This window comes from Maylandia zebra, linkage group LG9, assembly GCF_041146795.1.
Source record: "Maylandia zebra isolate NMK-2024a linkage group LG9, Mzebra_GT3a, whole genome shotgun sequence".
Taxonomy (NCBI): domain Eukaryota; kingdom Metazoa; phylum Chordata; class Actinopteri; order Cichliformes; family Cichlidae; genus Maylandia; species Maylandia zebra.
Genome location: NC_135175.1, coordinates 3,795,456 through 3,810,208, shown reverse-complemented (window position 1 = coordinate 3,810,208; position 14,753 = coordinate 3,795,456). Strand labels below are relative to the sequence as shown.

The window sequence follows — 14,753 nt, the reverse complement described above, 5'->3', positions numbered from 1 at the left end:
CGAGATCGCGGATACAAGCGGCGGAAATGAGCTTCCTCCGAAGGGTGGCTGGCCTCTCCCTTAGAGATAGGGTGAGAAGTTCGGCCATCCGGGAGGGGCTTAGAGTAGAGCAGCTGCTGCTCCACATCGAAAGGAGCCAGCTGAGGTGGTTCGGGCATCTGGCAAGGATGCCCCCTGGGCGCCTCCTGGGCGAGGTGTTCCAGGCATGTCCCACCGGGAGGAGGCCCCGGGGCAGACCCAGGACACGCTGGAGAGATTATATCTCTCGGCTGGCCTGGGAACGCCTTGGTATTCCCCCGGACAAGCTGGAGGAGGTGGCTGGGGAGAGGGAGGTCTGGACCTCTTTGCTTAGGCTGCTACCCCCGCGACCCGACCTCGGATAAGCGGATGAAGATGGATGGATGGATGGATGAATTATATTGCATCAAATTGAGATTTTTTTTCCAGAAATTAGTGTTGTAAAGTTGAGTCAGACCTCAATATGAAGGCATGCAATACAAACAGTATATAATAGCTATGCAGAGAGACTGGATGGGAAAGGATGTGCAGCAAATTTGAGTGAAAGGATAGATGTGGAAATATACTGAGTGAAGAAAGTGTCCTGAGAAGGTGGAAGGAATATTTTGAGAAGCTAATGAATGAAGAAAAAGAGAGCGAGCGGGACAGATGGAGAACAGTTACTGAATCAGAAAGTGCAGAGGCACCTATGGAAAGACTGAAGAATAGAAAGGTGATTGGTCCAGATGACATTCTTGTGGAGGCTAGTGGATATTTTAACCAACGGAGTAAATGTGTGCTGGTGCTGACCTGTAACAATTACAAAGGGTTAAAGGTGATAAGCCATACCATGAAGCTATGGGAAAGAGTTGTTGACATTAGATAGAGAAGAGAGATGAGAAGCGCTGACCATGATTTCATGATGAGAAAGATATGTGATGTTTGCTTTGAGCATGTTGATGGAGAAGCATAGTGAAGGTCAGAGGGCATTGCACTGTGTCTTTGTGGATCTAGAGCAAGCCTTATATGATAGGGTACCAGGGAAGGAACTGAAGTACTGCATGAGACACTGGCCAAGAGTGGTGTTAAGTAGCGTACGTGAGGCTGGTGCAGGACATGTATGAGGACAGGTGAAGTGTGCGGTAGGCAGGCGTTCCTCCGAAGGGTGGCTACCAGCTATTCTTCTCCAAAGCTAACTTAACCTTACTATACAAATGTTTTACTAAAATAATATTAGTAGATGGGAGACAAAATTTATTTTAGTCTAATTTTTAAATGTAATGAATATTCTCATCTTAAATCAGGTATTTAGAACATGAGCAGAGAAAGATCTCTGTTGTCTACACTGTAGCCCACATAGCAAAATTGGAATGGCCCGGATGTGGCCCACAAAATGTGCTTACACATGGCCCACATACCGCAAAGAATGACGGCCCTTTGATGGCCCAGACCTGGTTTGCCAGATGTGGCCCACACATGGGCCAGCACAAGGCCAGTTGCAGACACAGACACTCTGTGCTGGCCCAGAACAGTTTCAGCTTTGGACCCAGATGTCAGCCTAATGTGTACCTTAATCAAGCCATTTAATAATCAATGTGCCAAAACATAATAGTGCAAAAGTAACACGAGGGAACTCTGTTCAGACAGTGAATGGACTGATTCTTATATAGAGCTTTTTCACTCTCCCGGATTACTTAAAGTGCTCTATACAACATGCCACATTCACCCAATCACACACTTTCTGTAAACCTAGTGCTTCCTAACTACATTCACATTCTTGACATGCAGCCTGGAGGAGCCAGGGATCAAACCACTAACCTTCTGATGAATAGGTGACCTGCTCTACCTCCTGAGCTACAGCCACTCAGTGGTAAGCCATCACCGGGTTTTGGATAAAGTGTACACTCACAAACCTGTCAAACCTGCATTTGAAACTTTGGCCACCATAACAATATAGTATTGTAACACGCCGTTTGGGTCTTCTAACTAAAATAGGAAAACAGGAACATAAATAGTTCCATGACTGCCAGACCTGGCCCACATCTGGCTGACATACACCCGGCCATGACACCAGTCAGTCACAAGTTCCAGCTTGATGCCAGATCCGGGCCAGACCTGTTTTCTGTGGGCCTGGGCCACATACACCAAACCATAATCGAGCCAGTTATGGCATGCCATCACATAGACAGTGCCATCTACGCCAAGCTTGGCCCATATCTGGATCATGCCAGAAGTCAGCCAGCAGTGCCGGCTTGATACCAGATCGTGGCCAGACCTGCTTGCTATGTGGAAGAGGGTAATTTTGCAGTGAAAAAGTTAAAGCAGATTCAGCAGGTTGAGGAACCGTAAAATCAGTTGTAATGGCTCAGTGTGGGGAAAAGAATCAGAGGTCACAATAATTTCTATCAAGAGCTACTGTAGATTTTCTAAATGTCCAAGGTTGAGCTCAGCTTATCTAAGCTACTGCTGCTGAGGTGTACTGCTCTTTAAGGATTTACACAACTGAATGTAATCAGCATCAACTAAAATTCACATGAATCTCTGCTACACTTGCTGTAACCTAACTTTGACCTTTAAACCAGTCACTGTGCACCAGTCACACACTGTTCTTTACTTTAAATCCATCACAGTACAGCAAACTAACCTGTTTATCCTGCACTAACCTGCAGAGGATTTTCATGTGGCCTTTAAATAGCAGTTAGTCTACCTATTTTGTTTGTAGCATGTTTCCCCATTGAAAAAAAACATAACATCACATGTACAGACCCAATATCTGATTTAAAAACAAGAAGATTACATTTGAGCTTCAAATTTTCATTTCATCAAACCCTACAGAGCATCCTTAACTTTAAATCTAACCTTTGTCCTTCTTTCTTATCTTTCTCCATCTCTGAGTGAAGTTCGCTTTTTTCTCCCTGTCAAATACAGCAGCTGCACCTTTAGCTGCAACATACTGTGAGACAAACTGCACACAAAGATGGAAACAAAACAAAAGAAACTATGAGTTTTTGCATGTAGGGAGTAAAAGTAAAAACTGGCCAGAACAAAAACGAGTCAAGTAAAGTACAGATACCTGAAAGTTCTACTTAAATACAGTAACAAAGTGTTTGTACTTCCTTACTTCCCACCTCTGATGGTAGGGCTGACAGACGATTTTGAAATGGGGTGGGAGTACAATCAAGAATCAGCTCTGACCCCCTTTCTTGTTTGCAGGTTTACAAGAAGAAGAGGTCAGGAAGGAGTCTGTGTACTAAGATGTTTGACACTGTGATCTGTAGTGAAAGTAGAGACAGAATACATGTGTGTGAATGAGAGGGAGACAGGGCGAATAGATAAGATCCAAAAAGTAGTTTTAGTGAAGATGGACAAGAGAGACAGTGCAAAAGAGAGGTAAAGAAAAGAGTGTAGTGTAGTGGTGTAGTGGGTGGAGGCGAGTGTCAAGGGTGACATAGAAGGATAGCAGCAAAGTAAAAGGGATGATTTACAAGATAGTAGTGAGACCCAGAGACACAGCGACAGAAAACGATGGGAGTGATGAAGGTGGAAAGGCTTAGAAATGTATATATCAGAGGGACAGCTTAGAAAAGCAAGCCTGAGATGGTTTTGTCATGTTCAGAGGAAGGATAGTGGATATATTGGACAAAGGATGTTAAATATGGTATCTGCCAGGCCGGAGGAAAAGAGGAATCCCACAGAGAAGAATCCTTGTGGGACAGAAGAGGATGCTATGAAAGAAGACGTTCCTGTGCAGGCACACTGGAATTGAAATCAAATAATCAATTATGGGATGTGTATAAAAACAGCTGGAATCACTTAACAGTTAAGGCTAAATTTTTGTTAAACCTTTTCTATCAAAGCTGAAACTATACACTTCAATCACATGTTGATTGTTTGATTTTAAACCACATCCATCCATCCATCCACCTTCTTCCGGGTATCCGGGACCAGGTCGCGGGGGCAGCAACCTAAGCAGAGAAGCCCAGACCTCCCTCACCCCAGCCACCTCCTCCAGCCTGTCCCGGGGCCTCCTCCCAGTGAGACATGCCCGGAACACCTCACCCAGGAGGCATCCTTGTCAGATGCCCGAACCACCTTAACTGGTTTCTTTCGATGTGGAGGAGCAGTGACTCTACTCTGAGCCCCTCCCGGATGGCTTAACTTCTCACCCTATTTCTAAGGGAGAGGCCAGACACCCGTCGGAGGAAGCCCATTTCCGCCATTTGTATCCGCGATCTTGTTCTTTCAGTCACTACCCACAGCTCGTGACCATAGGTGAGGATAGGGACGTAGATCAACCGGTAAATTGAGAGCTTCGCTTTTACGCTCAGCTCTCTCTTCATCACAACAAACTGGTGCAGCATCCGCATCACTGCAGCCGCTGCACCAATCGGTTGATCTCCTGTCACTCATGAACAAGATCCTGGGATACTTAAACTCTTCCACTTGGGACAGAACTAGTCCCTGACCCGGAGTGGGCACTCCACCCTTTTCCGGCTGAGGGCCATGGCCTCAGATTTGGAGATGGTGATTCTCATTCCCATCGCTTCACACTTGCCTGCAAACCGTTCCAAGGCGAGCTGGCGGCCATCACCCAATGAAGCCAACGGAACCACATCATCTTCGAAAAGCATGAGATCCTGAGACCACCCAAGTGAAAGCCTTCTGCCACTTGGCTGCACCTAGAAATTCTGTCCATAAAAATCACGACAGAATCGGTGACATAAGGCAGGCCTGGTTAGAGCCCATCACCCACCAGGAACGAGTCCGACTTATTGCCGGCTATGCGAACCAAGCTCTTGCAACGGTTGTATATGGACTGAATGGCCCGTAGCAATGGGCCAGACACCCCATACTTCCGATGCAGAATATTGTGTGTGTTATTTTGTCCAAAAATTGTGCAAAAACATGTGACTCCAGTGTTTACTCAAGCTTCTACTCAACTGGGAACGCTTACAGCAGCAGCATCATGCCTGTGCTGAGCAGCAAGCGATTTACTATTTACAACTGACAAAAAAATGATCACAAATGTGCTGTTTTTATATCTCTGTCATCTCATATTTGAGCTTCTCTTCCTTCTATGCAGTCATCTGAAGTAAAAAGTTGCTCCACTACTTGTTCATTTCAACAAATCACCTCTTTATATTTCATCATGAATGGATGGAAACATTCAGTACCTTAGAGTTCATCTGCAAACTACCATGCCTTTTACTAAAATTTATAAACAGTGTGAATGATGGATGTAACTTCTATGTCTAAAAAGTGAAGCCAAATCACTTTACAGTCTGCATTGTTTCTTACAGTCTGCAAGGGGTGACTCCTCTTGATGCAGAAAGGTTTTCCAGTCATATAGAAATGTAGGAGAAAGGTAATTGTTTTTCTGATGACTTAGTTAGTTTCGAGGTATACTGAACAAAAAATGAATTTAATTTTATAAATGATGGTAACTGTTAGAGTCAGAATGAAGATGAAGCAGGGTACGCTCGCTAGCTGACAAATTGTCAAATGCAAATCATTAAGTCAATAAGCGAGCAGTGTCTTCAGTTTCTCAGTCGGATCCACCCCTCACTCATCACAACCAGATTCAACGCATCAAGATGGGGATGGGAAAAAATGCTTTACTCAAGGCTTCACTAACCATTGATTGATGTCATGGTGGCAGTATCCATCTTTATTGTTGTCCAGGGCTGGGACACTTCTTCCCACCAACTCATCTTCCTTCTGTGCATTTAAAACTAGCTTAATCACTGGCTCACTACCTTTACAGCTTCTCAAGTGGCAAAAAGCTTACATAAGGTTCTTCACCAGTGTGCTCCTCAGTGTGCCACCTAGTGTCCAGTCAGTGTCATCTAAGAAATTCATCCCTAAAACACTGATCTTCTGCCTATATGCTCTTTTTGAAAAAATGACGCAGAACACTAAATTTGTAGTAATCGTTATATGACTTTACAAGATTGTCCTCATTGAAGTCGCAAAACTGACTAGTTCATGTCAAAGCACTTTTGGATGATAGTTAAGAAAAAATATTCTACTGCCAGAAGTGGCACCTAAGGAGCACAGCACTGGAATGTGAATGGGCCAGATTTGAAGAGCTTATTCCAACCTAAGCCTCTCTCTGAAGGATAAACATGGCACATAAAAATGAAACATTTAGTAGCTAAAGAGAATAAAAACATAATCTTCCATGTAGTGTGGCGCTAGTGCTTGACTGTGAATGACCATGGTGCTAAAGAGCTACAGTGGAGCTGGCTGCAATTCAAAATAAAAGCCCACACACAGCAAGGACAGTTGATGGACATGCTATGTCGACAAGACTTTTCACTGAGGACATAAGCTATTTCACATTTTCACACAGAATTTTCTAGAACAAACCAAAAAAAAGCTTTTATTTATTAATTTTGCATACCTGCAGAATTTCATTGAGCTTAAAGCTAACAAACGACTAAGTGAGTGAGTGTGTGGGAATGATGAGAATGTAGGGGTTACCAGTGTTTTGAGTGGAAGCAATCATTTCAATGTCATTTTTCAAATGTGGTTTGTAAATGTTGGAAGAACCACTGATTTTAAACAACTAATCCATTACAAGTAAAGTTATGTAGGACGGCGATTTTACATGTTAGCGACCTCTTAGGATTGACCGAGTTGATATTATGTCATAATAAAATGTCACAGAGATTTTAATGAGACCAAAATTATTTTTCTGAACATATTCGGGATGTATGATGTCAGAAAATGTCCCTTGTTAATGCTTCACCATGGAATGGGTTCTTATTACTTACACTTGAATGCAATATCATGGAAACTGAATTTTACCACTGCTTGTAGTTTGGACTATTATATACATTCATAGAGTAAGTATTTTTTCCATTTCTATCTTTGTTTCTTGCTTAAATCACAGCTTTCAGAAAATGATTGTAAACTTTACAGCTGGTTTACTACCACAGCGTGGGTAAATTCAGCTATATTATATAAAATTAAAAAATGTAGTTTGATTATGAAAACCTTAAACTCACAATACTGCATGTTGATCAAGTTTAAAATGTATTAAGAAAGAATGATACAGCTCCTTGTTTACCACTTAGACACCAAAACTTTGCACTTGCCTCTAAGAGTTCAGACTGTTGTTCTCTAATAGCATTATTTCCAGCCAGCCTTTTACTATTCTCTGTTTTGAGGCAGTGAAAGAGAAAGCAGTAACTACTATAAAAATGTTCTTATTTAAATATTGAAATAAAAATGTCTAAGGAAAGGGTTTTGTTTAAAAAGATTGATGCTGTGTTTCAGCAAGAAGAAGAAAAGAGTTTCGCGTGGTAATTATGTGGGATCTCTGTAATGCCCTCTTGATTGGTGTGATCTCAGAGGTGACGTTCAACTAGTCACAAAGGAGGGAAGTGTCAGGATGAGCTGTGAAGCGCCTCATCATGCTGAGAGCCATCATCTAGCTTTCTAGCAAGCAGCCGAAGATTCTCTGTGAACTCATACAGCTCAAGTGTCTTCTTATTGGAGCTCACATCAGTGTCAGTAACAGCATTTATCTCACAATAGATTTGTGGGAAAAATTATCCACCTGTCACAAAGCTATGTGCTTTGTGGCAGCTCTATTTGTCTTCCTTAGTGTCTTCTAAGGGCTCGTGCATCTGTCAGAGATCTTGCCAAAGGGCAGCAGAACTTCTCTCTGTGTGCAGCGTGTTTAATATCCCCGTTGTCCTAGACGTGGCGCCTTCACCTGACTATGTGACAGCTGGGGGGCTTTGCAGGATAGAGCTGGGGTTCTGAACTGGCTGAGAGCCTGACTTAATCAACATTAAGTCAAAAGCAAAGCCTTAGAGTTCTTCATACACGTTGCCTGACTCACTGAGAGCAGCAGCTTGCCAGAGTCTGTTTATTGGCTGTAGTGCTGCTGTACAGTAATGCCCTTACAGCTTTAATATGTTCTGCCAGCCCTACTGTGTTCAGCTTGATTTTCCGTCTCAGTGGGGAAAGCTTCTTTAACCCTAAGACATGAACTCCTACTGAGCTTGAGTCAATGGATCCTCTACTTACACCCTTGTTGTCTTAGATCCACTTATTGTGTTTTCAGTGACACCCCCTGCAGCTGTCAATGAATTTTTAATAGCAAAGTCAGAAGTGTGCCGTACCATACACAAATGTGGGTTGGTTCTTAAAACTGATTTTAATTGTCGATCAAATTCCATCCCACTGGTTACTGCTCTAACCACCTCACCTCATATTTGTGGGTAGTTTAACTCGGGATTCACCTACTCCACGCCACTGATGCTGTTCTCTGTACGAGTTCATACTACAAATGTATTGGCATTCCACCTTTCTGTTCTCTATACCACTGCCACAGCTCTCTCCCTGTGTGGATACCCCTTTAGTCAGTAATAAATATTAACATGCAAACATACGTCTATACTCCACAATATAAAGTCGAATATGTGCTCTGTACATCAAACCAGCTATGGACTGCACCCATAGTGTCACAGCCTTGCTAATGCAGTATAGAGGTAAATGAAACACCGTGAGTGAACAACCTCCACCACAGTTTATTTTCCCTGGGTGTCATTTGTTTGCTCTTGCCAGTTATTTCCCCAGCCATCAGATTCATGACTTATAATTAGTACCAATTTTCATTTTACAGCCAGCAGCGGAATTCCTTTCTTTTTTAAGATTGAATATCCAAGAACCATAGTATGACAGTTGTTTACTGGGATTTCTTTGTTTTACTGCCTTGATAACATCTGTTTATCCTGGGGTCTGTAATCAAAGAAAATGCACATAATCGGCTCTTACATCTTGATACATGCTCAATCATCCCGATAAGAAAATCCCAGAAAGTTGATTCTGTATCTCTGGACGTAGCGTTTCCACTCATCCATGTGACTTCTTCAGTCCCAGCTGACTGCAGGTTTCCCCAACTTCACAAACAGTACATTTGCATAATAATTTAAATTAGCACCACTTTATGAACATGAAAGGGAAAAGACCATCTCTGAAGCTGGGGAGGGGGCTTAAAGGTAGATCTTTAACCATCAGTGTTGTGATTGTAGCGTTTCCCTAACTCTCTTTAAATAGCACTCATGGCCATTGATCAGTGGTCATGACCAGAGATGGGCAGTAATCAGATTACAGTAATCAGAATTACAGTAACGTGTTACAAGTAACGCGTTACTGTAATCTGATTACTTTTTTCAAGTAACGAGTAAAGTAAGGGATTACTATTGCAAAAACGGTAATTAGATTACCGTTACTTTCCCGTAGGAACGCTGTGTTACTAAAACCGTGACTTTTTGTGAGAATGTCTCATGACAGTGACGTAAGCGAGTGCGCCATTAGTTACAACAGCTGTGTGCAGATCAACAATCGATCATATATCGAGTGCGGAGAGAGTATGAGCGTGCAGCGTTTAAAGCGTGGAAGTACTGACCTTACTTTGAGTTTGATTCCATAAAAAGTGACAAAAACATTAGCGTCCGCTGTGCGTGGGAAGAAAACTTCTTTTTACAGCGAAAAAAACCCCTAAACTTCCAAGCAAGCACCGAGTGCGCTACCACGTAATGGGAAACTCACAGAGAAACTCGCGGATTCTTCAACTGACCGTGGCACACCTGTACCAGGGTAAACCTCCACCTACCCCACTCCTGCTTTACAGGTGAAAACAGAGCAACAGGACCGCTGAGTCTTTGACTTTATTTTCTGCTGCGTTTTACTTGCATCTATTTGAAAGACTGAGTGTAAACACAAAAAATATTTTATTTTATGTGCTGGAATGTGTAGAAAATAGGTTTAAATGTTAAACTAATTTATTCAACTCAGAGAATGTTGCATATAATTAAATTTTTGCTTGATGCATAAAGTTAAAAGATTAAAACTAATAAAACAAGTTAAAAAAGATACTTTTCCATTTGATTACATTTTGTATGATGGATTATGCAGAAAAAGTAGAATTGGGCTGAAAGATCTATCACTTTATCACCTCTTCAGGTTGTAAATCGTGTTTTTAAAAAGTAACTAACTAACTAAGTAAATAATTACTTTTGAAAATAAGTAATCAGTAAAGTAACGGGATTACTTTTTTGGGGAAGTAATCAGTAATTAGTTACTGATTACTTTTTTCAAGTAACTTGACCAACACTGGTCATGACGATTGCATATTAGTAATAATAATAATAATTAGTAATGTTAGTCAGTGCTGCTAATTTGGGAATTGCTGCTACATTTAGGGAAACCTGCAGTCAGATAAAAGTAAAGAAGTCACTTGGATCAGTGACGAAATGTTTCTCCCACTGAAAACGCTACATCCTTTCTGAAATAAACTATTGAATCACCCACTGTGTATGCTTTTTGACAATAAAGTTTTATCAAAAGCACACAGACTAAAACAAAACATCCAATATCACATTAAACACAACTCTTGAAGTGGACTGTATAACCAGTGTGTTACTGAGAAAGCTGTCCACATGAATACATATTACAGTCAGAGGACAATACAAACAATGAATTAGAAAAGCAGCATACTCATACCTGACACTGCACCACAGATGTCTACTATCAGCGCAGGAATTGGATATTATTCATGTTGTGATATGTGCAAATTGATTTCTTCACTTAAAGAAGTAATCCATAAAAGCTCCAAGTGCAATGGAATTGCCTCCCCAGTATGGGTGCCAGTGCTTTCCTGCATGTTAATGCAGGAAAGCACTAATTGTAATGTGCATCCTACTGATAACACCACATGCTGGGACAACCCCCTGTGCCCTTTTTTTAAAACATCAGTTGTCTTTGTACTGTGGGGGGGTTTCAGCAGATTGGGGAGATACCTGCGACATATGGATCCAAATGCATATTTGAGTATTAGTAAGCCAGCCCCACACTGTGCAACTGTCAGCACTATCTGCTAATCTGCAGACAGCAGTAGTAGTCTATCTCTGGAAGTAGATGTGTGATTAGATGCACCATCACAGCAGAAGTGCTTACCTCACATTAAGAACAAAACTAAAGGAATTAGAAGTTCTAAAGTTGATACAATCAGTCAAAAAGCAATTCCAATGAGTAGTGAAGGGTTTAAAAGCAGGTCTTTAAAGATTAACATGATACAATTGAAGAAAACAAAGCAATTAAAGATAAGAAGAACATTATAAAATACAACTCAATAAGGAAAAAGGAGAAAGTGATGCAGAAAATTCCAAAATGAAAATCAAATACACAAATGTGCTCCTGAAAACAAGAATGAGAAGAAAATGGAAATTATTGCACATAAGCATTAGGCTTATAATGCAGGCATTTACATATGTATTTGATTGCACAGACTATGCCTTACTATATGGATTCTTATTTCAGCTGATATGGTGTAATGAATAAAAGTAGACCGCCGTGGTTTCATTTCTTTTATAAAATTTGAATCAAGCATTTAAAAAAATCAAGGTGGTTAAGGGCTTAAAACCTGGGACTCTCTACCAATTGCTCTTAGAACTGAAGAAGCTTCTCGGATGAGAGATGAAACATCTTCAAGGAAATTTAAAGAAGTCCAGATGCCTTTCTTTCCAAGCCCTTTACACTATAGTTTTCATTGTAAGTTTTGAAGGAAGTACTTTTCTTGTGTCCACAGTACAGTAGCTGAGGATGGTCTTAATCTTCAGAATGTCGTGTTTAGCTTCTTAGCTTCTTCTGGAAGTTGTTTCACCAGCACAAAGGTCTTTAGTGATGCAAGTGAAAGTTTAAAGAAAAACACCCAAACATGTGAATAGTAACATTGTATTATCACTTGTTCACCTTTGTGGTTGTCGCGCTGACCTAGTAGGTGTGGCTGTGGCTGTGGCTGTTACTCTTCTCTTCTCTTCTCTTCTCTTCTCTTCTCTTCTCTTCTCTTCTCTTCTCTTCTCTTCTCTTCCTCCTCTTGCCCACTACCTGCTCTGTGCTGCTGCTTGCGCATGGCTGCTGATTAGACCTTGTGCAATCGACAACTAAGCGCGGCCTGGTGTGCGCCGCTCCGCCAGGTGAGCTGAATTAGAGCAATCAAGGGCTGGCGTGCCTAGTAGACCTTAAAATGCATGCAGCAGCCATTTGACCTGGGTGTGACATACTGAGAGGACAGCAAACCAAGCATAATCCACTTTCCACTGTGAGGAAGACTTTGAGCTAGACGGGCTATCGGTAAGCTCTTGGACTCATATTTGCTGCTTATGTTTGGAAACTATGGAAGCTCAATTGTGGAATGTGTTTATGCTTTGGGAAATAGTTACTGCATTTAAGTTTAAAAAATTATATTTATATTAAAATGAATGTTTAAGTTTGAATAAATTGTTTATGTAGATAGTGTTTCCCACATATTTATGTTAATTAATACTAAAAATAGTTACCCCAAATCCTTGGTTAAATCTTAAAACTAGTGTAAATATGTTTGGTTTAATTTAAGGAAAATAATTCTTTGTAAAAGAAAATCCTTGGTTAAAGTCTCTATTAAAATATTTGCAAACTCTAAAATGTATACTTTAAAAATGTAATTGTTTATAAAAAGTGTAAAATGCAAGGTAGACACACTTTGTATATTTAAGAACCATAGTTTATTTCATCTTCATTGTTTGAAATTACTCAGCTCTGTGATTTAAAAACCAATGAATGTAAAACTAACTTAAACTGGGATAAATGATAGTTTAGACAAGTATTTAGCTTTAGCTATGTTAAGTGGCTTTACTGAAGTGTATATATTTTTGTTATTTCATTTGTCTTCTGTGTAATGCATTTAATCTGAATGATTAATGAAATGTTCTTTATTTTTTGTGTTGAAAGGTTTTTCGCCTATGTCTATCCATCTACCTACCTATTAGCTATCCAACTAGCTGGTCAAAATAAATTCAAAGTCTGGTCTTTTTCAAGTGTGGGCACCTCACAGACAGAACACTTGACAGTGGTCTTATCCGGTTGTTCAGTCTGACGTCACTAGCCGTGTCTGGGCCTAAACTCTGCTGCAGGTCCATATATCAAACGATCACTATGGCATTACTGAGAGTTGAAAAACTGTCTAAAGTCTTTCATCTTTAATAAAATGATCAGCTTTCTGCTCTACCAGGTGTAGAGCAGAAGTTTATCATCCAGGCATCCATGAAAACGGAATTTATGACATTTAACGGAGTTAGAAGTTAGCAGGGAGTTAGCTCGCTAGCTTCTATCTAAATACAATATAGCATGTCCTGACTGTGGGGTTTTGGAAACAAATTAAAACGTACAGCTCTGCTATCACTTCCAGCATAAATGAAGACAGAAAACTAAACTGCAGTGACGTTTGTAGGGTTACTGAAGTTTGGCTAGCTGGTATATAATGATGTGCTACGTGACCGCTAGCGACACAGCTATGTTAGCATAATATAAACAAGCTAACTTTTTTCCCACTCGATAAAAGTTAACGTGAGTGTTCTCGGTGGTCAGGAACAAATGTAATCGCATGGCAGGATGCTGTAAAAGGACCAAACTTCAGTCAGGAGAACAACTGAGATCATCCATCTACAATACGAGGTTAGTCATTCATATACTGCTGCATGTGCTGGGCTGTAGCTACATCCTAAGGTTTTAAAAACTGAGCTTAAATAAATGATTAGCGGTAATAAAAGCCGAGGGAGGTCAACAGTGATCACTGACTGCTTTAGGAGCTTTTTGAGTTCAAATAGAAGAAAACATTAAACATGTTAACAACACAAAAGCCATATTAAACGCAGACTACTTTAGGCCTGGAAGTAGGATTCGTCACGTCATCACTGAACAACCGGATTACTAAAGCGCAACAGACTTTGTAAATATGCATCCTCCTGAGATTTCTCTTGGGATAGCTGACCAACACACACACTTAAGCCTCCTGACTTCTCTCTGCCTCGGCTTATGAGTGCCTTGTATCTTGCAGTGACCCCTCTTTATTTAAATTAGTGCAGTGTTCTCTTTATGGTAGACTTGGATATCGATACGCCTGCCTCCCGGAGAGTGTTTTTCACTGGATCGGCTATTGTGAAGGGGTTTCTCTTCACCATGGAAATGATTCTGCGATCATCCACCACTGTTTTCTTCTGTGGTCGTCCACGTATTTTCATGTTGCTGAGCTCACCAGTGCATTGCTCCTTTCTCAGGATGTACCCAACTGTGGATTTCGCCACTTCTACTATTGTAGCAATTTCTTGGATGTGTGGGTTTTTTGTCTTTTTTTTTTTTTCTTTCCTTCGCAGCTCAACGACGGCTTGTTTCACCTGCATGGAGACCTCCTTTGACTACATGTTGTGTGTTTACAACAAAATCTTCCAAATGCAAGCACCACACCTCATATCAACTCCAGGCCTTTTCTGCCTAATTGATAATGAAGGAACTGCCCACACCTACCCGTGACTTAGCTTTTGATTCAAGCGTCAACTTGAATCAAACTTGTGTCAGTGCCCAAATATATATGGACCTAAGTGAAAACATAAGGACTCTTAAAGACTTTCAACAAGCACTAAATTGAGACAGTGGGCACTGTAGGGGATACAAAAGGGAATCTGGGTGACCCATCATTCCAGCCTAGACCCCTGAATGCTTACCACTCACTACAGCAGCACCATCATATGCTTAGCCTATACGGTTGTTTTTGTAGTCAAAGCCATGATGTTCCAATAAGTGGACAATCTTTCCCACTGCATGGGAAAGATGAGATGCAGTGGGATCTCAGCACATTAATTGAGAAAAGTCCTGTTGATGACTCATTTTAATAGTACCAGAATACAAATGAAATGTGTTATGGT

General features: G+C 40.9%; 1 long non-coding RNA gene across 1 annotated transcript; it reads left to right on the top strand.

Moving 5' to 3' along the window:
• Positions 1-12,076: 12,076 nt before the first annotated feature.
• On the top strand, positions 12,077-14,753 carry LOC143420457 (uncharacterized). The gene is made up of 2 exons (XR_013100288.1): positions 12,077-12,147; positions 14,205-14,753. It is a non-coding gene; the product is annotated as an uncharacterized LOC143420457 (long non-coding RNA).